The following is a 27,360-nucleotide window of genomic DNA, read 5'->3' as shown; positions in this document are numbered from 1 at the left end:
TGTTGCGGCCAGCTCACAAGAAACCGCGTTGAAGAAAGGAGCTCAGGGGCCCTGTCATTCACAAACCTGCAGAGTTATAAATGACAGCTATCGTCCAAAAATATATTGAAGTAAGACTGCCAAGAGCACTTGAAAGCGGGGCAAAATTGCAGGAAACCGATTTCAGGAGGTAGACTGGAATTGCATTTAAAGCATAGGAAAAGAGGCAGAACGTCCACAATGATGCACTTGGCCAAAAAGGGCGTATGCGTTTTTTCCTGAATATATTCAGGAAAAAACGCATACGCCCTTTTTGGCCAACCAAGCAAGCTTGCAAAGGAAATCTGCACTACAATGAAGTCTCACTGCGCCCTGGTCAAAAGGGCCATCTGAAAAAAGTGTAAAATCCAGAAAGGCAGGACAGGCCATGGAGAACTGGGAGCCTTGTTATGCTGATGGGCGGGATGTAAACTGCCAACAGCCACTCTGGAGAAGTGTATGGTGTTTCCTGAAACATCTAAAAAACAAAGCAACAGAGCCTAGGGCACTTCCACTTATCGTCCTATAGATTAGGGAATTAAAATCAAAAAGACACAGCCACCCCAAAGTTTGGGACGGCTCTGTTTACAAGAACCTCATTTACGGTACAAGTTCAATATCGCAGAAAGCGAAAAATGGATAAAGAAGTTGTGGTACTTACGTACAATGCAATATCACTCAGCAATTAAATCTATGTCATCAGGCCCGTAGCAGCATAATGAGTAGATTCAGCTCCGATGATTCTAAGTGAAATAAGTCACTCAGAAAAAGAAACATCATAAGATATCACTAATACATGGAATGTAAACTTGGCTACACAGGAACTGAATTACAAAACAGAACAGGGGCTCAAATGTAGAAAACCAACTTACGCTTGCTTAAGGGGAAAGGTGAGTTGGGGTGCTGCATAAAACCAGAGATTGAAATGAGCACAGATACCGTTCCATAAGCCAAATATGTAATACACAAGAGCTACTCCTTGTTCAACGAAGTGGACACAACACCCCATATTAAATGCCTTAGAACATATCTGACTAGTAAGAATGTTAAAACCTATGGATTTATATGTCTGTGAAAGAGAATCAAGCGTGTGTACAGCGGCATAAACACAGCAGTGATAGTATTGGTGAGGTTCGGTGAGCAAATGCAGACCCTTTGAAGTCATATTGCATGGTACCCATTCCATGGGTCTCAACTCTCCAGGTTTAAGGGATTCTTCCTTCAGCTAAAGCATGCATGTGGAACCCAGAGTATGATCCACCGTGTGATCGGGAAACGTGTTCAAATTTGTCTCAGTTTTCGTCCCCTGGTACTCGGGTGCAACATTCCAGACGCTTTACTAACACTCTCCCCACTTGGAGAATCAGTGCCTTTAACCTCCTGTTGGCCCAGTTTACTATTTCTGTGGAAGATGAACAGGAATACGGAGAACCAATGAGAGAATAGCTGGAGGTGTCTGGACGGGCAAAATTAACTCTCATTTCCCACCAGGACGAGGAATTAACCAAAGGCTCAGTGTGCCATGCCGGCACCACACTAGGGCCTGAAGCAACCCTGTGGTGTTGCGGCCAGGTCACAAGAAACCGCGTTGAAGAAAGGAGCTCAGGGGCACTGTCATTCACAAACATGCAGAGTTATAAATGACAGCTATCATCCAAAAATATATTGAAGTAAGGCTGCCAAGAGGACTCGAATGCGGGGCAGAATTGCAGGAAACCGATTTCAGGAGGTAGACTGGAATTGCATGTAAAGCATAGGAAAAGAGGCAGAACGTCCACAATGATGCACTTGGCCAAAAAGTGCGTATGCGTTTTTTCCTGAATATATTCAGGAAAAAACGCATACGCCCTTTTTGGCCAACCAAGCAAGCTTGCAAAGGAAATCTGCACTACAATGAAGTCTCACTTCTCCCCGTTCAAAAGGGCCATCTGAAAAAAGTGTAAAATCCAGAAAGGCAGGACAGGCTATGGAGAACTGGGAGCCTTGTTATGCTGATGGGCGGGATGTAAATTGCCAACAGCCACTCTGGAGAAGTGTATGGTGTTTCCTGAAACATGTAAAAAACAAAGCAACAGAGCCTAGGGCACTTCCACTTATGGTCCTATAGCTTATGGAAATTAAAATCAAAAAGACACATCCACCCCAAAGTTTGGGACAGCTCTGTTTACAAGAACCTCGTTTACGGTACAAGTTCAATATCGCAGAAAGCGAAAAATGGATAAAGAAGTTGTGGTACTTACGTACAATGCAATATCACTCAGCAATGAAATCTATGTCATCAGGCCCATAGCAGCATAATGAGTGGATTCAGGTACGATGATTCTAAGTGAAATAAGTCACACAGAAAAAGCAACATCATAAGATATCACTAATACACGGAATGTAAACTTGGCTACACAGGAACTGAATTAGAAAACAGAACAGGGTCTCAAATGTAGAAAACCATCTTACGCTTGCTTAAGGGGAAAGGTGTGTTGGAGTGCTGCATAAAACCAGAGATTGAAATTAGCACAGTTACCGTTCCATAAGCCAAATATGTAATAGAAAAGAGCTACTCCTTGCTCAACGAAGTGGACACAACACCCCATATTAAATGCCTAAGAATATACCTGACTAGTAAGAATCTTAAAACCTATGGAATTATATGTCTCCGAAGGAGAATCAAGCGTGTGTACAGCGGCATAAACGCAGCAGTGATAGGATTGGTGAGGTTCGGTGAGCAAATGCAGACCCTTTGAAGTCATATTGCATGGTACCCATTCCATGGGTCTCAACTCTCCAGGTTTAAGGGATTCTTCCTTCAGCTAAAACATGCATGTGGAACCCAGAGTATGATCCACCGTGTGATTGGGAAACGTGTTCAAATATGTCTCTGTTTTCGTCCCCTGGTACTCTGGTGCAACATTCCAGAGGCTTTACTAACACTCTCCCCACTTGGAGAATCAGTGCCTTTAACCTCTTATTTGGCCCAGTTTGCAATTTCTGCGGAAGATGAACATCAATAGGGAGAAACAATGAGAGACTAGCTGGAGGTGTCTGGACGGGCAAATTTAACTCTCATTTCCCACCAGGAAGAGGAATTAACCAAAGGCTCAGCGTGCCGTGCCGGAACGACACTAGGGCCTGAAGCAATCCTACGGTGTTGCGGCCAGCTCACAAGAAAGCGAGTTGAAGAAAAGTGTTCAGGGGCACTGTAATTCACAAACCTGCAGAGTTATAAATGACAGCTATCGTCCGAAAATATATTGAAGTAAGGCTACCAAGAGGACTTCAAAGCGGGACAGAATTGCAGGAAACTGATTTCACGAGGTAGACTGGAATTGCATTTAAAGCATAGGAAAAGAGGCAGAACGTCCACAATGATGCACTTGGTCAAAAAGGGCGTATGCGTTTTTTCCTGAATATATTTAGGAAAAAACGCATACGCACTTTTTGGCCAACCAAGCAAGCTTGCAAAGGAAATCTGCACTACAATGAAGTCTCACTGCCCCCCGTTCAAAAGGGCCATCTGAAAAAAGTGTAAAATCCAGAAAGGCAGGACAGGCCATGGAGAACTGGGAGCCTTGTTATGCTGATGGGCAGGATGTAAATTGCCAACAGCCACTCTGGAGAAGTGTATGGTGTTTCCTGAAACATCTAAAAAACAAAGCAACAGAGCCTAGGGCACTGCCACTTATGGTCCTATAGCTTAGGGAAATTAAAATCAAAAAGACACATCCACCCCAAGATTTGGGACGGCTCTGTTTACAAGCACCTCCTTTACGGTGGAAGTTCAATATCGCAGAAAGCGAAAAATGGATAAAGAAGTTGTGGTACTTACGTACAATGCAATATCTCTCAGCAATGAAATCTATGTCATCAGGCCCGTAGCCACATAATGAATGGATTCAGCTACGATGATTCAAAGGGAAATAAATAACAGAGAAAAAGAAACGTCATAAGATATCACTAGTACACGGAATATAAACTTGGCTACACAGGAACTGAATTACAAAACAGAACAGGGTCTCAAATGTAGAAAACCAACTTACACTTCCTTAAGGGGAAAGGTGAGTTGGGGTGCTGCATAAAACCAGAGATTGAAATTAGCACAGATACCGTTCCATAAGTCAAATATGTAATAGACAAGAGCTACTCCTTGCTCAACGAAGTGGACACAACACCCCATATTAAACGCCTAAGAATATACCTGACTAGTAAGAATTTTAAAACCTATGGATTTATATGTCTCCGAGGAGAATCAAGTGTGTGTACAGCGGCATAAACGCAGCAGTGATAGGATTGGTCAGGTTCGGTGAGCAAATGAAGACCCTTTGAAGTCATATTGCAGGGTACCCATTCCATGGGTCTCAACTCTCCAGGTTTAAGGGATTCTTCCTTCAGCTAAAACATGCATGTGGAACCCAGAGTATGATCCACCGTGTGATCGGGAAACGTGTTCAAATGTGTCTCAGTTTTCGTCCCCTGGTACTCGGGTGCAACATTCCAGACGCTTTACTAACACTCTCCCCACTTGGAGAGTCAGTGCCTTTAACGTCCTGTTTGGCCCAGTTTGCAATTTCTGCGGAAGATGAACATCAATAGGGAGAACCAATGAGAGACTAGCTGGAGGTGTTTCGACGGGGAAATTATCTCTCATTTCCCACCAGGAAGAGGAATTAACCAAAGGCTCAGCATGCCGTGCTGGAACCACACAAGGGCCTGAATCAATCCTGCGGTGTTGCAGCCAGCTCACAAGAAAGAGAGTTGAAGAAAGGAGCTCAGGGGCACTGTAATTCACAAACCTGCAGAGTTATAAATGACAGCTATCGACCAAATATTTATTGAAGTAAGGCTGCCAAGAGGACTTGAAAGCGGGGCAGAATTGCAGGAAACCGATTTCAGGAGGTAGACAGGAATTGCATTTACAGCATAGGAAAAGAGGCAGAACGTCCACAATGATGCACTTGGCCAAAAAGGGCGTATGCGTTTTTTCCTGAATATATTCAGGAAAAAACTCATACTCCGTTTTTGGCCAACCAAGCAAGCTTACAAAGGAAATCTGCACTACAATGAAGTCTCACTGCCCCCCGGTCAAAAGGGCCATGTGAAAAAAGTGTAAAATCCAGAAAGGCAGGACAGGCCATGGAGAACTGGGAGCCTTGTTATGTTGATGGGCGGGATGTAAATTGCCAACAGCCACTCTGGAGAAGTGTATGGTGTTTCCTGAAACATCTAAAAAACAAAGCAACAGAGCCTAGGGCACTTCAACTTATGGTCCTACAGCTTAGGGAAATTAAACTCAAAAAGACACAGCCACTCCAAAGTTTGTGACGGCTCTGTTTACAAGAACCGCATTTACGATACAAGTTCCATATGGCAGAAAGCAAAAAATGGATAAAGAAGTTTTGGTACTTACGTGCAAAGGAATATCACTCAGCAATGAAATGTATGTCATCAGGCCCGTAGCAGCATAATGAGTGGATTCAGCTAGGATGATTCTAAGTGAAATAAGTCACACAGAAAAAGAAACATCATAAGATATCACTAATACACGGAATGTAAACTTGGCTACCCAGGAACTGAATTACAAAACAGAACAGGGTCTCAAATGTAGAAAATCAACTTACGCTTGCTTAAGGGGAAAGGTGAGTTGGGGTGCTGCATAAAACCAGAGATTGAAATTAGCAAACATACCGTTCCATAAGCCAAATATGTAACAGACAAGAGCTGCTCCTTGCTCAACGAAATGGAATCAACACCTCATATTAAAAGCCTAAGAATATACCTGATTAGTAAGAATCTTAAAACCTATGGATTTATATGTCTCCGAAAGAGAATCAAGCGTGTGTGTAGCGGCATAAATGCAGCAGTGATAGGATTGGTGAGTTCGTTGAGCAAATGCAGACCCTTTGAAGTTATATTGAATGGTACCCATTCCATGGGTCTCAACTCTCCAGGTTTAAGGGATTCTTCCTTCAGCTAAAACATGCATGTGGAACCCAGAGTATGATCCACCGTGTGATCGGGAAACGTGTTCAAATGTGTCTCAGTTTTCGTCCCCTGGTACTCGGGTGCAACATTCCAGACGCTTTACTAACACTCTCCCCACTTGGAGAGTCAGTGCCTTTAACCTCCTGTTTGGCCCAGTTTGCAATTTCTGCGGAAGATGAACAGGAATAAGGAGAACCAATGAGAGACTAGCTGGAGGTGTCTGGACAGGCATATTTAACTCTCATTTCCAACCAGGAAGAAGAATTAACCAAAGGCTCAGCGTGCCATGCCGAAACCACACTAGGGCCTGAATCAATCGTGCGGTGTTGCGGCCAGCTCACAAGAAAGCGAGTTGAAGAAACGAGCTCAGGGGCACTGTCATTCACAAAACTGCAGAGTTATAAATGACAGCTATCATCCAAAAATATATTGAAGTAAGGCTGCCAAGAGGACTTGAAAGCGGGGCAGAATTGCAGGAAACCGATTTCACGAGGTAGACTGGAATTGCATGTAAAGCATAGGAAAAGAGGCAGAACGTCCACAATGATGCACTTGGCCAAAAAGGGCGTATGCGTTTTTTCCTGAATATATTCAGGAAAAGACGCATACACCCTTTTTGGCCAACCAAGCAAGCTTGCAAAGGAAATCTGCACTACAATGAAGTCTCACTGCCCCCCGGTCAAAAGGGCCATCTGAAAAAAGTGTAAAATCCAGAAAGGCAGGACAAGCCATGGAGAACTGGGAGCCTTGTTATGCTGATTGGCGGGATGTAAATTCTGAACAGCCACTCTGGAGATGTGCATGGTGTTTCCTGAAACATCTAAAGAACAAAGCAACAGAGCCTAGGGCACTTACACTTATGGTCCTATAGCTTAGCGAAATTAAAATCAAAAAGACACAGCCACCCCAAAGTTTGGGATGGCTCTGTTTACAAGAACCTCGTATACGGTACAAGTTCAATATCGCAGAAAGCGAAAAACAGATAAAGAAGTTGTTGTACTGACGTACAATGCAATATCACTCAGCAATGAAATCTATGTCATCAGGCTCATAGCGGCATAATGAGTGGATTCAGCTACGATGATTCTAAGTGAAATAAGTCACACAGAAAAAGAAATATCATAAGATATCACTACTACAAGCAATGTAAACTTGGCTACACAGGAACTGAATTACAAAACAGAACAGGGTCTCAAATGTAGATAACCATCTTACGCTTGCTTAAGGGGAAAGGTGTGTTGGGGTGCTGCATAAAACCAGAGATTGAAATGAGCACAGATACCGTTCCATAAGCCAAATATGTAATAGACAAGAGCTACTCCTTGCTCAACGAAGTGGACTCAACACCCCATATTAAAGGCCTAAGAAGATACCTGACTACTAAGAATCTTAAAACCTATGGATTTATATGTCTCCGAAAGAGAATCAAGCGTGTGTACAGCGGCATAAACGCAGCAGTGATAGTATTGGTGAGGTTCGGTGAGCAAATGCAGACCCTTTGAAGTCATATTGCATGGTACCCATTCCATGGGTCTCAACTCTCCAGGTTTAAGGGATTCTTCCTTCAGCTAAAACATGCATGTGGAACCCAGAGTATGATCCACCATGTGATCGGGAAACGTGTTCAAATGTGTCTCAGTTTTCGTCCCCTGGTACTTGGGTGCAACATTCCAGATGCTTTACTAACACTCTCCCCACTTGGAGAGTCAGTGCCTTTAACCTCCTGTTTGGCCCAGTTTGCAATTTCTGCGGAAAATGAACAGGAATAGGGAGAACCAACGAGAGACTAGCTGGAGGTGTCTGGACGGGCAAATTTAACTCTTGTTTCGCACCAGAAAGAGGAATTAACCAAAGGCTCAGCGTGCCATGCCGGAACCACACTAGGGCCTGAAGCAATCCTGCGGTGTTGCGGCCAGCTCACAAGAAAGTGAGTTGAAGAAAGGAGCTCAGGGGCACTGTCATTCACAAACCTGCAGAGTTATAAATGACAGCTATCGTGCAAAAATATATTGAAGTAAGGCTGTCAAGAGGACTTGAAAGCTGGGCAGAATTGCAGGCAACCGATTTCAGGAGGTAGACTGGAAGTGCATGTAAAGCATAGGAAAAGAGGCAGAACGTCCACAATGATGCACTTGGCCAAAAAGCGCATATGCGTTTTTTCCTGAATATATTCAGGAAAAAACGCATACGCCCTTTTTGGCCAACCAAGCATGCTTGCAAAGGAAATCTGCACTACAATGAAGTCTCACTGCCCCCCGGTCAAAAGGGCCATCTGAAAGAAGTTTAAAATCCAGAAAGGCAGGACAGGCCATGGAGAACTGGGAGCCTTGTTATGCTGATGGGCGGGATGTAAATTGCCAACAGCCACTCTGGAGAAGTGTATGGTGTTTCCTGAAACATCTAAAAAACAAAGCAACAGAGCCTAGGGCACTTCCACTTATGGTCCTATAGCTTAGGGAAATTAAAATAAAAAAGACACAGCCACCCCAAAGTTTGGGCCGGCTCTGTTTACAAGAACCTCATTTACGGTACAAGTTCAATATCGCAGAAAGTGAAAAATGGATAAAGAAGTTGTGGTACTAACTTACAATGCAATATCACTCAGCAATGAAATCTATGTCATCAGGCCCGTAGCAGCATAATGAGTGGATTCAGGTACGATGATTCTAAGTGAAATAAGTCACACAGAAAAAGAAACATCATAAGATATCACTAATACACGGAATGTAAACTTGGCTACACAGGAACTGAATTACAAAACAGAAAAGGGTCTCAAATGTAGAAAACCAACTTATGCTTGCTTAAGGGGAAAGGTGAGTTGGGGTGCTGCATAAAACCAGAGATTGAAATGAGAACAGATACCGTTCCATAAGCCAAATATGTAATAGACAAGAGCTACTCCTTGCTCAATGAAGTGGACTCAACACCCCATATTAAACGCCTAAGAAGATACCTGACTAGTAAGAATCTTAAAACCTATGGATTTATATGTCTCCGAAAGAGAATCAAGCGTGTGTATAGCGGTATAAATGCAACAGTGATAGGATTGGTGAGGATCGGTGAGCAAATGCAGACCCTTTGAAGTCATATTGCATGGTACCCATTCCATGGGTCTCAACTCTCAAGGTTTAAGGGATTCTTCCTTCAGCTAAAACATGCATGTGGATACCAGAGTATGATCCACCGTGTGATTGGGAAACGTGTTCAAATGTGTCTCAGTTTTCGTCCCCTGGTACTCGGGTGCAACATTCCAGACGCTTTACTAACACTCTCCCCACTTGGATAATCAGTGCCTTTAACCTCCTGTTTGGCCCAGTTTGCAATTTCTGCGGAAAATGAACAGGAATAGGGAGAACCAATGAGAGACTAGCTGGAGGTGTCTGGACGGGCAAATTTAACTCTCAATTCCCACCAGGAAGAGGAATTAACCAAAGGCTCAGCGTGCCATGCAAGAACCACACTAGGGCCTGAAGCAATCCTGCGGTGTTGCGGCCAGCTGACAAGAAATCGAGTTGAAGAAAGGAGCTCAGGGGCACTGTAATTCACAAACCTGCAGAGTTATAAATGACAGCTATCGTCCAAAAATATATTGAAGTAAGGCTGCCAAGAGGACTTGAAAGCGGGGCAGAATTGCAGGCAACCGATTTCAGGAGGTAGACTGGAATTGCATGTAAAGCATAGGAAAAGAGGCAGAACGTCCACAATGATGCACTTGGCCAAAAAGGGAGTATGAGTTTTTTCCTGAATATATTCAGGAAAAAACGCATATGCCCTTTTTGGCCAACCAAGCAAGCTTGCAAAGGAAATCTGCACTACAATGCAGTCTCACTGCCCCCCAGTCAAAAGGGCCATCTGAAAAAAGTGTAAAATCCAGAAAGGCAGGACAGGCCATGGAGAACTGGGAGCCTTGTTATGCTGATGGGAGGGATGTAAACTGCCAACAGCCACTCTGGAGAAGTGTATGGTGTTTCCTGAAACATCTAAAAAACAAAGCAACAGAGCCTAGGGCACTTCCACTTATCGTCCTATAGATTAGGGAATTAAAATCAAAAAGACACAGCCACCCCAAAGTTTGGGACGGCTCTGTTTACAAGAACCTCATTTACGGTACAAGTTCAATATCGCAGAAAGCGAAAAATGGATAAAGAAGTTGTGGTACTTACGTACAATGCAATATCACTCAGCAATGAAATCTATGTCATCAGGTCCGTAGCAGCATAATGAGTAGATTCAGCTCCGATGATTCTAAGTGAAATAAGTCACTCAGAAAAAGAAACATCATAAGATATCACTAATACACGGAATGTAAACTTGGCTACACAGGAACTGAATTACAAAACAGAACAGGGGCTCAAATGTAGAAAACCAATTTACGCTTGCTTAAGGGGAAAGGTGAGTTGGGGTGCTGCATAAAACCAGAGATTGAAATTAGCACAGATACCGTTCCATAAGCCAAATATGTAATACACAAGAGCTACTCCTTGTTCAACGAAGTGGACACAACACCCCATATTAAACGCCAAAGAACATATCTGACTAGTAAGAATGTTAAAACCTATGGATTTATATGTCTGTGAAAGAGAATCAAGCGTGTGTACAGCGGCATAAACGCAGCAGTGATAGTATTGGTGAGGTTCGGTGAGCAAATGCAGACCCTTTGTAGTCATATTGCATGGTACCCATTCCATGGGTCTCAACTCTCCAGGTTTAAGGGATTCTTCCTTCAGCTAAAACATGCATGTGGAACCCAGAGTATGATCCACCGTGTGATCAGGAAACGTGTTCAAATGTGTCTCAGTTTTCGTCCCCTGGTACTCAGGTGCAACATTCCAGAGGCTTTACTAACACTCTCCCCACTTGGAGAATCAGTGCCTTTAACCTCCTGTTGGCCCAGTTTACTATTTCTGTGGAAGATGAACAGGAATACGGAGAACCAATGAGAGAATAGCTGGAGGTGTCTGGACGGGCAAAATTAACTCTCATTTCCCACAAGGAAGAGGAATTAACCAAAGGCTCAGCGTGCCATGCCGGCACCACACTAGGGCCTGAAGCAATCCTGCGGTGTTGCGGCCAGCTCACAAGAAACCGCGTTGAAGAAAGGAGCTCAGGGGCACTGTCATTCACAAACCTGCAGAGTTATAAATGACAGCTATCATCCAAAAATATATTGAAGTAAGGCTGCCAAGAGGACTCGAATGCGGGGCAGAATTGCAGGAAACCAATTTCAGGAGGTAGACTGGAATTGCATTTAAAGCATAGGAAAAGAGGCAGAACGTCCACAATGATGCACTTGGCCAAAAAGGGCGTATGCGTTTTTTCCTGAATATATTCAGGAAAAAACGCATACGCACTTTTTGGCCAACCAAGCATGCTTGCAAAGGAAATCTGCACTACAATGAAGTCTCACTACTCCCCGTTCAAAAGGGCAATCTGAAAAAAGTGTAAAATCCAGAAAGGCAGGACAGGCTATGGAGAACTGGGAGCCTTGTTATGCTGATGGGCGGGATGTAAATTGCCAACAGCCACTCTGGAGAAGTGTATGGTGTTTCCTGAAACATCTAAAAAACAAAGCAACAGAGCCTAGGGCACTTCCACTTATGGTCCTATAGCTTAGGGAAATTAAAATCAAAAAGACACATCCACCCCAAAGTTTGGGACAGCTCTGTTTACAAGAACCTCGTTTACGGTACAAGTTCAATATCGCAGAAAGCGAAAAATGGATAAAGAAGTTGTGGTACTTACGTACAATGCAATATCACTCAGCAATGAAATCTATGTCATCAGGCCAGTAGCAGCATAATGAGTGGATTCAGCTATGATGATTCTAAGTGAAATAAGTCACACAGAAAAAGAAACATCATAAGATATCACTAATACACGGAATGTAAACTTGGCTACACAGGAACTGAATTACAAAACAGAACAGGGTCTCAAATGTAGAAAACCATCTTACGCTTGCTTAAGGCGAAAGGTGTGTTGGAGTGCTGCATAAAACCAGAGATTGAAATTAGCACAGATACCGTTCCATAAGCCAAATATGTAATAGACAAGAGCTACTCCTTCCTCAACGAAGTGGACACAACACCCCATATTAAATGCCTAAGAATATACCTGACTAGTAAGAATCTTAAAACCTATGGATTTATATGTCTCCGAAGGAGAATCAAGCGTGTGTACAGCGGCATAAATGCAGCAGTGATAGGATTGTTGAGGTTGGGTGAGCAAATGCAGACCCTTAGAAGTCATATTGCATGGTACCCATTCCATGGGTCTCAACTCTCCAGGTTTAAGGGATTCTTCCTTCAGCTAAAACATGCATGTGGAACCCAGAGTATGATCCACCGTGTGATTGGGAAACGTGTTCAAATATGTCTCTGTTTTCGTCCCCTGGTACTCCGGTGCAACATTCCAGACGCTTTACTAACACTCTCCCCACTTGGAGAATCAGTGCCTTTAACCTCTTATTTGGCCCAGTTTGCAATTTCTGCGGAAGATGAACATCAATAGGGAGAAACAATGAGAGACTAGCTGGAGGTGTCTGGACAGGCATATTTAACTCTCATTTCCAACCAGGAAGAAGAATTAACCAAAGGCTCAGCATGCCATGCCGAAACCACACTAGGTCCTGAATCAATCGTGCGGTGTTGCAGCCAGCTCACAAGAAAGCGAGTTGAAGTAAGGAGCTCAGGGGCACTGTCATTCACAAACCTGCAGAGTTATAAATGACAGCTATCATCCAAAAATATATTGAAGTAAGGCTGCCAAGAGGACTTGAAAGCGGGGCAGAATTGCAGGAAACCGATTTCAGGAGGTAGACTGGAATTGCATGTAAAGCATAGGAAAAGAGGCAGAACGTCCACAATGATGCACTTGGCCAAAAAGGGCGTATGCGTTTTTTCCTGAATATATTCAGGAAAAAACGCATACGCCCTTTTTGGCCAACCATGCAAGCTTGCAAAAGAAATCTGCACTACAATGAAGTCTCACTGCCCCCCGGTCAAAAGGGCCAACTGAAAAAAGTGTAAAATCCAGAAAGGCAGGACAGGCTATGGAGAACTGGGAGCCTTGTTATGCTGATGGGCGGGATGTAAATTGCCAACAGCCACTCTGGAGAAGTGTATGGTGTTTCCTGAAACATCTAAAAAACAAAGCAACAGAGCCTAGGGCACTTACACTTATGGTCCTATAGCTTAGCGAAATTAAAATCAAAAAGACACAGCCACCCCAAAGTTTGGGATGGCTCTGTTTACAAGAACCTCGTTTACGGTACAAGTTCAGTATCGCAGAAAGCGAAAAACAGATAAAGAATTTGTTGTACTGACGTACAATGCAATATCACTCAGCAATGAAATCTATGTCATCAGGCTCATAGCAGCATAATGAGTGGATTCAACTACGATGATTCTAAGTGAAATAAGTCACACAGAAAAAGAAATATCATAAGATATCACTACTACACGGAATGTAAACTTGACTACACAGGAACTGAATTACAAAACAGAACAGGGTCTCAAATGTAGAAAACCATCTTACGCTTGCTTAAGGGGAAAGGTGTGTTGGGGTGCTGCATAAAACCAGAGATTGAAATTAGCACAGATACCGTTCCATAAGCCAAATATGTAATAGAAAAGAGCTACTCCTTGCTCAATGAAGTGGACTCAACACCCCATATTAAACGCCTAAGAAGATACCTGACTAGTAAGAATCTTAAAACCTATGGATTTATATGTCTCCGAAAGAGAATCAAGCATGTGTACAGCGGCATAAAAGCAGCAGTGATAGGATTGGTGAGGTTCGGTGAGCAAATGCAGACCCTTTGAAGTCATATTGCATGGTTCCCATTCCATGGGTCTCAACTCTCCAGGTTTAAGGGATTCTTCCTTCAGCTAAAACATGCATGTGGAACCCAGAGTATGATCCACTGTGTGATTGGGAAACGTGTTCAAATATGTCTCTGTTTTCGTCCCCTGGTACTCCGGTGCAACATTCCAGAGGCTTTACTAACACTCTCCCCACTTGGAGAATCAGTGCCTTTAACCTCCTATTTGGCCCAGTTTGCAATTTCTGCGGAAGATGAACAGGAATAGGGAGAAAGAATGAGAGACTAGCTGGAGGTGTCTGGACGGGCAAATTTAACTCTCATTTCCCACCAGGAAGAGGAATGAACCAAAGGCTCAGCGTGCCGTGCTGGAACCACACTAGGGCCTGAAGCAATCCTACGGTGTTGCGGCCAGATCACAAGAAAGCGAGTTGAAGAAAAGAGCTCAGTGGCACTGTAATTCACAAACCTGCAGAGTTATAAATGACAGCAATCGTCCAAAAATATATTGAAGTAAGGCTACCAAGAGGACTTCAAAGCGGGACAGAATTGCAGGAAACTGATTTCAGGAGGTAGACTGGAATTGCATTTAAAGCATAGGAAAAGAGGCAGAACGTCCACAATGATGCACTTAGCCAAAAACTGCGTATGTGTTTTTTCCTGAATATATTCAGGAAAAAACGCATATGCCCTTTTTGGCCAACCAAGCAAGCTTGCAAAGGAAATCTGCACTACAAAGAAGTCTCACTGCCCCCCGGTCAAAAGGGCCATCTGAAAAAAGTGTAAAATCCAGAAAGGCAGGACAGTCCATGGAGAACTGGGAGCCTTGTTATGCTGATTGGCGGGATGTAAATTCTGAACAGCCACTCTGGAGAAGTGTATGGTGTTTCCTGAAACATCTAAAGAAAAAAGCAACAGAGCCTAGGGCACTTCCACTTATGGTCCTATAGCTCAGGGAAATTAAAATCAAAAAGACACAGCCACCCCAAAGTTTGGGACGGCTCTGTTTACAAGAACCTCATTTACGGTACAAGTTCAATATCGCAGAAAGCGAAAAACAGATAAAGAAGTTGTTGTACTGACGTACAATGCAATATCACTCAGCAATGAAATCTATGTCATCAGGCCCGTAGCAGCATAATGAGTGGATTCAGGTACGATGATTCTAAGTGAAATAAGTCACTCAGAAACAGAAACATCATAAGATATCACTAATACACGGAATGTAAACTTGGCTACACACGACCTGAATTACAAAACAGAACAGGGTCTCAAATGTAGAAAACCAACTTATGCTTGCTTAAGGGGAAAGGTGAGTTTGGGTGCTGCATAAAACCAGAGATTGAAATGAGCACAGATACCGTTCCATAAGCCAAATATGTAATAGACAAGAGCTACTCCTTGCTCAACGAAGTGGACTCAACACCCCATATTAAACGCCTAAGAAGATACCTGACTACTAAGAATCTTAAAACCTATGGATTTATATGTCTCCGAAAGAGAATCAAGCGTGTGTACAGCGGCATAAACGCAACAGTGATAGGGTTGGTGAGCATCGGTGAGCAAATGCAGACCCTTTGAAGTCATATTGCATGGTACCCTTTCCATGGGTCTCAACTCTCCAGGTTTAAGGGATTCTTCCTTCAGCTAAAACATGCATGTGGAACCCAGAGTATGATCCACCATGTGATCGGGAAACGTGTTCAAATGTGTCTCAGTTTTCGTCCCCTGGTACTCGGGTGCAACATTCCAGATGCTTTACTAACACTCTCCCCACTTGGAGAGTCAGTGCCTTTAACCTCCTGTTTGGCCCAGTTTGCAATTTCTGCGGAAAATGAACAGGAATAGGGAGAACAAACGAGAGACTAGCTGGAGGTGTCTGGACGGGCAAATTTAACTCTTATTTCGCACCAGAAAGAGGAATTAACCAAAGGCTCAGCGTGCCATGCCGGAACCACACTAGGGCCTGAAGCAATCCTGCAGTGTTGCGGCCAGCTCACAAGAAAGTGAGTTGAAGAAAGGAGCTCAGGAGCACTGTCATTCACAAACCTGCAGAGTTATAAATGACAGCTATCGTCCAAAAATATATTGAAGTAAGGCTGCCAAGAGGACTTGAAAGCGGGGCAGAAATGCAGGAAACCGATTTCAGGAGGTAGACTGGAATTGCATGTAAAGCATAGGAAAAGAGGCAGAACGTCCACAATGATGCACTTAGCCAAAAATGGAGTATCCTTTTTTTCCTGAATATATTCAGGAAAAAACGCATACGCCCTTTTTGGCCAACCAAGCAAGCTTGCAAAGGAAATCTGCACTACAATGAAGTCTCACTGCCCCCCGGTCAAAAGGGCCAACTGAAAAAAGTGTAAAATCCAGAAAGGCAGGACAGGCCATGGAGAACTGGGAGCCTTGTTATGCTGATGGGCGGGATGTAAATTGCCAACAGCCACTCTGGAGAAGTGTATGGTGTTTCCTGAAACATCTAAAAAACAAAGCAACAGAGCCTAGGGCACTTCCACTTATGGTCCTATAGCTTAGGGAAATTAAAGTCAAAAAGACACAGCCACCCAAAGTTTGGGCCGGCTCTGTTTACAAGAACCTCATTTACGGTACAAGTTCAATATCGCAGAAAGTGAAAAATGGATAAAGAAGTTATGGTACTTACGTACAATGCAATATCACTCAGCAATGAAATCTATGTCATCAGGCCCGTAGCAGCATAATGAGTGGATTCAGGTATGATGATTCTAAGTGAAATAAGTCACACAGAAAAAGAAACATCATAAGATATCACTAATACACGGAATGTAAACTTGGCTACACAGGAACTGAATTACAAAACAGAACAGGGTCTCAAATGTAGAAAACCAACTTATGCTTGCTTAAGGGGAAAGGTGAGTTGGGGTGCTGCATAAAACCAGAGATTGAAATGAGCACAGATACCGTTCCATAAGCCAAATATGTAATAGACAAGAGCTACTCCTTGCTCAATGTAGTGGACTCAACACCCCATATTAAACACCTAAGAAGATACCTGACTAGTAAGAATCTTAAAACCTATGGATTTATATGTCTCTGAAAGAGAATCAAGCGTGTGTACAGCAGCATAAACGCAACAGTGATAGGATTGGTGAGGATCGGTGAGCAAATGCACACCCTTTGAATTCATATTGCATGGTACCCATTCCATGGGTCTCAACTCTCCATGTTTAAGGGATTCTTCCTTCAGCTACAACATGCATGTGGAACCCAGAGTATGATCCACCGTCTGATCGGGAAACGTGTTCAAATGTGTCTCAGTTTTCGTCCCCTGGTACTCGGGTGCAACATTCCAGACGCTTTACTAACACTCTCCCCACTTGGAGAGTCAGTGCCTTTAACCTCCTGTTTGGCCCAGTTTGCAATTTCTGCGGAAAATGAACAGGAATAGGGAGAACCAATGAGAGACTAGCTGGAGGTGTCTGGACGGGCAAATTTAACTCTCATTTCCCACCAGAAAGAGGAATTAACCAAAGGCTCAGCGTGCCGTGCCAGAACCACACTAGGGCCTGAAGCAATCCTGCGGTGTTGCGGCCAGCTCACAAGAAAGCGAGTTGAAGAAAAGAGCTCAGGGGCACTGTAATTCACAAACCTGCAGAGTTATAAATGACAGCTATCGTGCAAAAATATATTGAAGTAAGGCTGCCAAGAGGACTTGAAAGCGGGGCAGAATTGCAGGCAACCGATTTCAGGAGGTAGACTGGAATTGCATGTAAAGCATAGGAAAAGAGGCAGAACGTCCACAATGATGCACTTGGCCAAAAAGGGCATATGCGTTTTTTCCTGAATATATTCAGGAAAAAATGCATGTGCCCTTTTTGGCCAACCAAGCAAGCTTGCAAAGGAAATCTGCACTACAATGAAGTCTCAGTGCCCCCTGGTCAAAAGGGCCATCTGAATAAAGTGTAAAATCCAGAAAGGCAGGACAGGCCATGGAGAACTGGGAGCCTTGTTATGCTGATGGGTGTGATGTAAATTGCCAACAGCCACTCTGGAGAAGTGTATGGTGTTTCCTGAAACATCTAAAAAACAAAGCAACAGAGCCTAGGGCACTTCCACTTATGGTCCTACAGCTTAGGGAAATTAAACTCAAAAAGACACAGCCACTCCAAAGTTTGGGACGGCTCTGTTTATAAGAACCTCGTTTATGGTACAAGTTCAATATCGCAGAAAGCGAAAAATGGATAAAGAAGTTGTGGTACTTACGTACAATGCAATATCACTCAGCAATGAAATCTATGTCATCAGGCCCGTAGCAGCATAATGAGTGGATTCAGGTACGATGATTCTAAGTGAAATAAGTCACTCAGAAACAGAAACATCATAAGATATCACTAATACACGGAATGTAAACTTGGCTACACACGACCTGAATTACAAAACAGAACAGGGTCTCAAATGTAGAAAACCAACTTATGCTTGCTTAAGGGGAAAGGTGAGTTGCGGTGCTGCATAAAACCAGAGATTGAAATGAGCACAGATACCGTTCCATAAGCCAAATATGTAATAGACAAGAGCTACTCCTTGCTCAACGAAGTGGACTCAACACCCCATATTAAACGCCTAAGAAGATACCTGACTACTAAGAATCTTAAAACCTATGGATTTATATGTCTCCGAAAGAGAATCAAGCGTGTGTACAGCGGCATAAACGCAACAGTGATAGGGTTGGTGAGCATCGGTGAGCAAATGCAGACCCTTTGAAGTCATATTGCATGGTACCCTTTCCATGGGTCTCAACTCTCCAGGTTTAAGGGATTCTTCCTTCAGCTAAAACATGCATGTGGAACCCAGAGTATGATCCACCATGTGATCGGGAAACGTGTTCAAATGTGTCTCAGTTTTCGTCCCCTGGTACTCGGGTGCAACATTCCAGATGCTTTACTAACACTCTCCCCACTTGGAGAGTCAGTGCCTTTAACCTCCTGTTTGGCCCAGTTTGCAATTTCTGCGGAAAATGAACAGGAATAGGGAGAACAAACGAGAGACTAGCTGGAGGTGTCTGGACGGGAAATTTAACTCTTATTTCGCACCAGAAAGAGGAATTAACCAAAGGCTCAGCGTGCCATGCCGGAACCACACTAGGGCCTGAAGCAATCCTGCAGTGTTGCGGCCAGCTCACAAGAAAGTGAGTTGAAGAAAGGAGCTCAGGAGCACTGTCATTCACAAACCTGCAGAGTTATAAATGACAGCTATCGTCCAAAAATATATTGAAGTAAGGCTGCCAAGAGGACTTGAAAGCGGGGCAGAAATGCAGGAAACCGATTTCAGGAGGTAGACTGGAATTGCATGTAAAGCATAGGAAAAGAGGCAGAACGTCCACAATGATGCACTTAGCCAAAAATGGCGTATCCTTTTTTTCCTGAATATATTCAGGAAAAAACGCATACGCCCTTTTTGGCCAACCAAGCAAGCTTGCAAAGGAAATCTGCACTACAATGAAGTCTCACTGCCCCCCGGTCAAAAGGGCCAACTGAAAAAAGTGTAAAATCCAGAAAGGCAGGACAGGCCATGGAGAACTGGGAGCCTTGTTATGCTGATGGGCGGGATGTAAATTGCCAACAGCCACTCTGGAGAAGTGTATGGTGTTTCCTGAAACATCTAAAAAACAAAGCAACAGAGCCTAGGGCACTTCCACTTATGGTCCTATAGCTTAGGGAAATTAAAGTCAAAAAGACACAGCCACCCAAAGTTTGGGCCGGCTCTGTTTACAAGAACCTCATTTACGGTACAAGTTCAATATCGCAGAAAGTGAAAAATGGATAAAGAAGTTATGGTACTTACGTACAATGCAATATCACTCAGCAATGAAATCTATGTCATCAGGCCCGTAGCAGCATAATGAGTGGATTCAGGTATGATGATTCTAAGTGAAATAAGTCACACAGAAAAAGAAACATCATAAGATATCACTAATACACGGAATGTAAACTTGGCTACACAGGAACTGAATTACAAAACAGAACAGGGTCTCAAATGTAGAAAACCAACTTATGCTTGCTTAAGGGGAAAGGTGAGTTGGGGTGCTGCATAAAACCAGAGATTGAAATGAGCACAGATACCGTTCCATAAGCCAAATATGTAATAGACAAGAGCTACTCCTTGCTCAATGAAGTGGACTCAACACCCCATATTAAACACCTAAGAAGATACCTGACTAGTAAGAATCTTAAAACCTATGGATTTATATGTCTCTGAAAGAGAATCAAGCGTGTGTACAGCAGCATAAACGCAACAGTGATAGGATTGGTGAGGATCGGTGAGCAAATGCACACCCTTTGAATTCATATTGCATGGTACCCATTCCATGGGTCTCAACTCTCCATGTTTAAGGGATTCTTCCTTCAGCTACAACATGCATGTGGAACCCAGAGTATGATCCACCGTCTGATCGGGAAACGTGTTCAAATGTGTCTCAGTTTTCGTCCCCTGGTACTCGGGTGCAACATTCCAGACGCTTTACTAACACTCTCCCCACTTGGAGAGTCAGTGCCTTTAACCTCCTGTTTGGCCCAGTTTGCAATTTCTGCGGAAAATGAACAGGAATAGGGAGAACCAATGAGAGACTAGCTGGAGGTGTCTGGACGGGCAAATTTAACTCTCATTTCCCACCAGAAAGAGGAATTAACCAAAGGCTCAGCGTGCCGTGCCAGAACCACACTAGGGCCTGAAGCAATCCTGCGGTGTTGCGGCCAGCTCACAAGAAAGCGAGTTGAAGAAAAGAGCTCAGGGGCACTGTAATTCACAAACCTGCAGAGTTATAAATGACAGCTATCGTGCAAAAATATATTGAAGTAAGGCTGCCAAGAGGACTTGAAAGCGGGGCAGAATTGCAGGCAACCGATTTCAGGAGGTAGACTGGAATTGCATGTAAAGCATAGGAAAAGAGACAGAACTTGGAAAATAATGCACTTGGCAAAAAAGGGCATATGTGTTTTATCCAGAGCTCTCATAACTGAGGGGAGGAGATTCCCAGCAGGCTCCAACTGCCACCTGAGGGCTCACATTGCCAAGGTAACGTGAGCAAGCCAGGCAGGAGTTACCTCACAGCAGCGGTCCCACCTCACAGAAGGGTGAGAAACCCAGCCAACATCAGACTCTCACCAGAGGGCCCACATCACCAAGGGGATGGGAAACAGGCAGGAGTGTCTTCACATCAGTGGGGCCACATCATCGAAAGGTGAGGTACTCAGCACATGTGTCCTCAAACCAGAGGACCCACATCACCAAGGGCCTCGGAGTGAGGCAGGCAGGAGTAGCCTCACAACACTGGGCCCATAGAATAAAAAAGTGAGGAATCCAGCAGTTGGAAACTCCCAGCAGGCGGCCCAGAGCACCGAGGCTATGGGATCCAGGCCACAGTGAACTCACAGAAGAGGGCCCATGTCATGAAACTGAGCAACCCAGCCATTGGGACCTCAGAACAGGAGGCCCACATCACCATGGGGATGGAAATCTGGTAGGAGTGTCCTCGCACCACTGAGAACGTATCAGAAAATTTTGGGCGACCAGCAGTTAGGGCCTGACGCCAGAGGACCCTCATCACCAAGGGAAGGAGGCTCCCAGCAGGCTCCAACTGCCACCAGAGGGCTGACGTCGCCAAGGCGATGTGTGCCAACCAGGCACGAATGACCTCACAGCAGAGGGCCCACCTCAGAGAAGTGTGACGAACCCAGTCAGGATCAGACTCGCACCAGAGGGCCCACATCACCAAATGGATTGGAACCAGGCAGGAGTGTCCTCACATGAGTAGGGCCACATCATCTAAAGGTGAGGAACCCAGAACATGTGGCTTCAAACCATAGGACACCCATCACCAAGGGGCTGGGAATGAGGCAGGCAGGAGGAGCCTCATAACAGAGGGCCCAAAAATAAGAAAGGTGAGGAATCCAGCAGTTGGAACCTCCCAGCAGGCAGCCCAGAGCACAGAGGCTAGGGGATCCAGGCCGGAGTGAACTAACACCAGACAGCCCACATCATGAAACTGTGAGCAACCCAGACATTGGGACCTCAGAGCAGAAGGCCCACATCCCCATGGTGATGGGAACATGACAGGAGTGTCCTGGCATCACTGGGCTCACATCAGAAAACGTGGGGTGCTCAGAAGTTAGGGCCTGACGCTAGAGGGCACTCATCACCGAGAGGAGGAGGCTCCCAGCAGGCTCCAGCTGCCACCAGAGGGCCAACGTCGCCAAGGCGATGTGTGCCAGCCCGGCAGGAGTGACCTCACAGCAGAGGGCCCACCTCACAGAAGGGTGAGGAACACAGCCAGGATCAGACTCTCACCAGAGGGCCCACATCACCAAGGGGATGGGAACCAGGCAGGAGTGTCCCCACACCAGTGGGACAACATCATCGAAAGGTGAGGATCCCAGCACATGTGTCCTCAAACCAGAGGAACCACATCACCAAGGGGTTCGGAATGAGGCTGGCAGGACCTGCCTCACAACACAGGGTCCATAGAATATAAAAGTTGAGGAATCCAGCAGTTGGAACCTCCCAGCAAGTGGCCCAGAGCACCGAGGCTATGGGATCCAGGCCGCAGTGAACTCACAGCAGAGGGCCCACATCATGAACCTGTGAGCAGCCCAGCCGTTGGGACCTCAGAACAGAAGGTCCACATCCCCATTGGGATGGGAACCTGGCAGGAGTGGCTTTGCACCACTTAGCACATATCAGAAAATGTTAGGAACCCAGCAGTTAGGGCCTGACGCCAGGGGACCCTCATAACTAAGGGGAGGAGACTCCCAGCAGGTTCCAACTGCCAACAGAGGGCCCACGTCTACAAGGTGGCATGCGCCAGCCAGGCAGTAGTGACCTCACAGCAGAGGGCCTATCTAACAGAAGGGTGAGGAACCGAGGCAGGATGAGACTCTCACCAGAGGACCCACAACACCAAGGGGATGGGAACCAGTCAGGACTGTCCTCCCACCAGTGGGGCCACATCATCAAAAGGTGAGGAACCCAGCACATGTGGCCTCATATCAGAGGACATACATCACAAAGGGGATGGGAGTGAGGCAGGTAGGAGTAGCCTAAAAACAGAGGGCCCAAAGAATAAAAAAGGTGAGGAATCCAGCATTTGGAACCTCCCAGCAGGCGGCCGAGAGCACAGAAGCTATGGGATGCAGGCAGGAGTGAACTAACAGCAGAGAGCCCACATCATGAAACTGTGAGCAACCCAGGCGTTGGGACCTCAGAGCAGAAAGCCCACATCCCCATGGGGATGGGAACCTGACAGGAGTGTCCTGGCATCACTGGGCTCACATCAGAAAACGTGGGGAGCCCAGCAGTTAGGGCCTGATGCTAGAGGGCCCTCATCACCGAGGGCAGGAGGCTCCAGGCAGGTTCCATGTGCCAACAGAGGGCCCACGTCGCCAAGGTGATGTGTGCAAGTCAGGCAGGATTGACCTCACAGCAGAGGGCCTACCTCACAGAAGAGTGAGGAACCCAGCCAGGATAAGACTGTCACCAGAAGGCCCACATCACCAAGGGGATGGGAACCAGGCAGGAGTGTCCTCACACCAGTGGGGCCACATCATTGAAAGGTGAGGAACCCAGCACATGTGGCCTCAAACCAGAGGACCCACATCACGAAGGGGTTGCGAGTGAGGCAGGCAGGAGGAGCATCACAACACAGGACCCATAGAATACAAAAGTTGAGGAATCGCGCAGTTGGAACCTCCCAGCAGGCGGCCAAGAGCACAGAGGCTATGGGATCCAAGCCACAGTAAACTAACACCAGAGAGCCCACATCATGAAATTGTGATCAACCCAGCCGTTGGAACCTCAGAGCAGAAGGCCCACATCCCCATGGAGATGGGAACCTAAGAGGAGTGCCCGAGCATCACTGGACTCACTAAGAAAAGTTGGGGAGCCCAGCAGTTAGGGCCTGACGTCAGAGGGCCCTCATCACAGAGGTGAGGAGGCTCCCAGCAGGGTCCAAGTGCCACTAGAGGGCTCATGTCAACAAGGCGAGGTGAGCAAGCCAGGCAAGAGTTACCTGATAGTAGAAGGCCCACCTCACAGATGGGTGAGGAACCCAGCCAGGATCAGACTCTCACCAGAGGGCCTACATCACCAAGGGGATGGGAACCAGTCAGGATTATCCTCACACGAGTGGGGTCTCATCATCTTAAGGTGAGGAACCCAGCACATGTGTCCTCAAACCAGAGGACCCACATCACCAAGGGCCTTGGAGTGAGGCAGGCAGGAGTAGCCTCACAAGACAGGGCACATAATATAAAAAACGTGAGGATTCCAGCATTTAGACCTTCCAGCAGGCAGCTCAGAACACCGAGGCTATGGGATCCAGGCTGCAGTGAACTCACAGCAGAGGGCCCACATCATAAAACTGTGAGCAACCCAGGCGTTGGGACCTCAGTGCAGAAGGCCCACATCCCCATGGGAATGGGAACCTGGCTGGAGTGTCCTTGCACCACTGGGCGCACATCAGAAAATGTGGGGAGCCCACCATTTAGGGCCTGACGCCAGAGGGCCGTCATCACCGAGAGGAGGAGGCACTCTGCACGCTCCAACTGACACCAGAGGGCTCACATCTCCAAGGTGACGTGTGCCAGCCAGGCAGGAGTGACCTCACAGCAGAGGGCCTACCTCACAGAACATTGAGGAACCCAGCCAGGATTAGACTCTCGCCAGAGGGCCCACCTCACCAAGGGGATGGGAACCAGGCAGGAGTGGCCTCACACAAGTGGGGCCACATCATCGAAAGGTGAGGAACGCAGCACATGTGGCCTCAAGCCATAGGACAGTCATCACCAAGGGGCTGGCAGTGAGGCAGGCAGGAGGAGCCTCACAACAGAGGGCACATAGAATAAAAAAGTTGAGGAATCCAGCAGTTGGAACCTCCCAGCAGGCAGCTCAGAGCACCGATGATAAGGGATCCTTGCCGGAGTGAACTCACAGCAGAGGTCCCACATCATGGTACTGTGAGCAAGTCAGCCGTTTTGACCTCAGAGCAGAAGGCCCATATCCCCATGGGGATGGGAACCTGGCAAGAGTGTCCTCACTCACTTGGCGCACATCAGAAAATGTGGGGAGCCCAGCAGTTATGGCCTAAGGCAAGAGGGCCCTCATCACCGAGGGGAGGAGGATTCCAGCACACTCCAACTGCCACCAGAGGGCCCACGTAGCCAAGGTGACGTGTGCCAGACAGGCATGATTGACCTCACAGCAGAGGACCCACCTCACAGAAGGGTGAGGAACCCAGCCAGGATCAGACTCTCACCTGAGGGCCCACATCAGCAAGGGGATGGGAACCAGTCAGGACTGTCTTCCCTCCAGTGGGGCCACATCATCGAAAGGTGCGGAACCCAGCACATGTGGCCTCAAATCAGAGGACACATATCACAAAGGGAATGGGAGTGAGGCAGGCAGGAGTAGCCTAAAAACAGAGGGCCCAAAGAATCAGAAAGGTGAGGAATCCAGCAGTTGGAACCTCCCAGCAGGCGGCCGAGAGCACAGAAGCTATGGGATGCAGGCAGGAGTGAACTAACAGCAGAGAGCCCACATCATGAAACTGTGAGCAACCCAGGCGTTGGGACATCAGAGCAGAAGGCCCACATCCCAATGGGGATGTGAACCTGGCTGGAGTGTCCTCGCACCACTGGGCGCACATCACAAAATGTGGGGAGCCCAGCAGTTAGGGCCTGACGCCAGAGGGCCCTCATCACCGGGGGGAGGAGATTCCCAGCACGTTCCAACTGCCACCACACGGCTGACTTCACCAAGGCAATGTGTGCCAGCCATGCAGGAGTGACCTATCAGCAGAGGGTCTCCCTCACAGAAGTGTGAGGAACACAGCCAGGAACAGACTCTCACCAGGGGGTCCACATAACCACGTGGATGAGAACCAGGCAGGAGTGTCCTCACACTAGTGGGGCCACATCATCGAAAGGTGAGGAACCCAGCAAAGGTGGCCACAAACCAGAGGACCCACATCACCAAGGGGTTGAGAGTGAGGTAGGTGTCTGGACGGACATATTTAACACTCATTTCCCACCAGAAAGAGGAATTAACCAAAGGCTCAGCATGCCCTGCCAGAAGCAGATTAGGGCCTGAAGCAGTCTTGCGGGTTTGCGGCCAGCTCACAAGAAAGCGAGTTGAAGAAAGGAGTTCAGGGGCCCTGTAATTCACAAACCTGCAGGGTTATAAATGACAGATAACGTCCAAAAATATATTGAAGTAAGGCTGCGAAGAGGACTTGAAAGCGGGGCAGAATTTCAGGAAACCGATTTCAGGAGGTAGACTGGATTTGCCTTTAAAGCATAGGAAAAGAGGCAGAACATCGACAATGATGCACTTGGCAAAAAAGGGCGTATGAGTTTGTTCCTGAATATATTCAGGAAAAAACACATACGCCCTTTTTGGCAAACCAAGCAAGCTTGCAATGGAAATCCGAACTACTATGAAGTGTCACTTCCCCCCCCGGTCTAAAGGGCCATCTGAAAAAAGTGTAAAATCCAGAAAGGCAAGACAGGCCATGGGGAAAAAGGAGCCTTGTTATGCTGATGGGCGGGATGTAAATTGCCAACAGCCACTCTGGAGAAGTGTATGGTGTTTCCTGATACATCTGAAAAACAAAGCAACAGAGTCTAGGGCATTTCCACTTATGGTCCTATAGCTTAGGGAAATTAAAATCAAAAAGACACAGCCAGCCCAAAATTTGGGACGGCTCTGTTTACAGGAACCTCTTCTACGTTTCAAGTTAAATATCCCAGAGAACAAATAATACATAAAGAAGTTGCGGTACTTACGTACAACCGAATACCACTCAGCAATGAAATCTGTGTCACCAGGCCTGTACCAGCATAATGGGTGGATTGAGGCACGATGATTCTAAGTGAAGTAAGTCACACAGAAAAAGAAACATCATAAGGTATCATTAATGCACGGAATGTAAACTTGGCTACACATGAACTGAATTACAAAACAGAACAGGGTCTCAAGTTTAGAAAACCAACTTATGCTTGCTTAAGGGGAAAGGTGAGTTGGGGTGCTGCATAAAACCAGAGTTTGAAATTAGCACAGATACTGTTCCATAAGCCAAATATGTAATAGACAAGACCTACCCCTTGCTCAACGAAATGGACTCAACAATGAGGTATCACCTCACACCTGTTAGAATGGGCATCATCTGAAAATCTACAAATAACAAATGCTGGAAAGGGTGTGGAGAAAAGGAACCCTCTTCCACTATTGTTGGGAATATAAATTGATACAGTCACTATGGAGAACAATATGGAGTTTCTTAAGAAACTAATAATAGAATTACCATATGATACAGCAATCCCAGTACTGGACATATACCCAGACAAAACCATAAATCAAAAAGAGACATTCACCGCAATGTTCATTGCATCACTATTTACAATATCGAGGTAATGGAAGCAACCTAAATGCCCACAGACAGACGAATGCATAAAGATGTGGTACATATATAAAATGGAATATTACTAAGCCATGAAAGGAATGAAATTGGGTCATTTGTAGAG

The sequence above is a fragment of the Orcinus orca genome, chromosome 3 (assembly GCF_937001465.1).
Source record: "Orcinus orca chromosome 3, mOrcOrc1.1, whole genome shotgun sequence".
Classification (NCBI taxonomy): Eukaryota; Metazoa; Chordata; class Mammalia; order Artiodactyla; family Delphinidae; genus Orcinus; species Orcinus orca.
This window is presented reverse-complemented; position numbering follows the sequence as displayed.